At 47.2% G+C, this 1,601-nt stretch overlaps 1 pseudogene; it reads right to left on the bottom strand.

Moving 5' to 3' along the window:
• Window positions 1–212: 212 nt before the first annotated feature.
• On the bottom strand, window positions 213–329 carry LOC126237558 (5S ribosomal RNA; annotated as a pseudogene).
• Between the last annotated feature and the right edge of the window lie 1,272 nt (window positions 330–1,601).

Raw genomic sequence — 1,601 nt, 5'->3', positions numbered from 1 at the left:
CAGTAATAAAGCACTCCGTCTTCAGGCCACGAGTGGCCCACCGGGACCATCCGACCGCCGTGTCATCCTCAGCTGAGGATGCGGATAGGAGGGGCGTGTGGTCAGCATACCGTTCTCCCAGTCGTTATGATGGTTTTCTTTGACCGGAGCCACTACTATTCGGTCAAGTAGCTCCTCAGTTGGCATCACGAGGCTGAGTGCACCCCGAAAAATGGCAACAGCGCATGGTGGCTGGATGGTCACCCATCCAAGTGCCAGCCACGCCCGACAGCGCTTAACTTCGGTGATCTCACGGGAACCGGTGTATCCACTGCGGCAGGGCCGTTGCCTCCTCCATTAATGATGAAGACTAAATGGTTCAGATGGCTCTGAGCACTATGGGACTTAACTTCTGAGGTCATCAGTCCCCTAGAATATAGAATATCGGATAACGCAAAAAAGTAATATGGCCCTGTGACTCCTGATTGAACTGTGGTGGCAGTGTTGACATTAATTTATTCAGAATTGATCACTTTTAATTAATGTTATATTCAGCTATTGAACACCAGATGCAAATGTTGAAATAAAATTAATTAAGAAAGTGACTTGGGATTTCAACTACTTGATTGAAAACAGATGCAGTCGATTAGCACAAATTTATTTTAACTCCCGAACTTCAATCATCACATTACAAGACTCTCCTATCAGGTAGTGCGTTTGCATGGAGTAAAGCACGATAACTCAAAAGTAATTCCTATTGACTGATCCAGGCATAATGCAAAGTGCGAGAAGAATTCTACAATACACGGCCCATGAAACCCTCGTGGAAACTTTGCCGACATGATCCAACAAATTAATCAGTGGCCGGAGGGGGCGCAATATCACCGAATACAGCGTGGCAGAGCGGCGTCGTTGTGTGGACGTTGGCCAACCTCGTGGTGCTGCAAGGCTGCGCTCGTCTATTCACTTCTAGCTATCTTGCTCAGTACATAGCTGAACCAACACTTTCTATCTCCAAGCTCAATCGTTCCATTTTCTAAGTCTTAAACTGTAGAAATGCTCACTCTTTCTCAGGCAATCTGAGTAAAGAACGCCATGTCCGCACTCTAGGCAAGCTGGGAACCGAAGACCTCAATGGAGACTTCTCACAGTCCGCTCTTCGCCTCAGTTTCCCCTCCAGCAAAATCACTTACGCCATTTGCAGCGCAAGTCGCATAAATTATGCGTCACTTCCCAGTGCCGACCAGTGCCTGCTCTGGGAAGTGAACGAATTCCCACAAAATTTCCCTTCCTCTCAATTTCTGTTATTTAGCTGCTCCCAGGCCACCCATCAAGGTTAGCGTCTGCACAACACCAAGTTTCCTGGAATTCTGACTCCCAGGAGAGTACTTCAAATTCCTTGGTCCTATGTTCCCATCGGAGACCGGCGTATTTCATTTTGTCGCTCTTCACCTGATTTACTTAAGACTCTGCGGACTGTGGATTCAGTGTGAAGTTGCTATAGTCACAACACGAATATTTTGACCTCTGTTGACCGCTCCACCGTAGCTTTGCGTGGGTTTCTCACATGTTTCACAGAAAACGGGACGACGGACATTTATCAAAAGGCGTACAAGTTCTCC

Source organism: Schistocerca nitens, chromosome 2, assembly GCF_023898315.1.
Source record: "Schistocerca nitens isolate TAMUIC-IGC-003100 chromosome 2, iqSchNite1.1, whole genome shotgun sequence".
Classification (NCBI taxonomy): Eukaryota; Metazoa; Arthropoda; class Insecta; order Orthoptera; family Acrididae; genus Schistocerca; species Schistocerca nitens.
The sequence above is the reverse complement of the archived record's forward strand: the minus strand, read 5'-3'. Positions and strand labels throughout refer to the sequence as shown.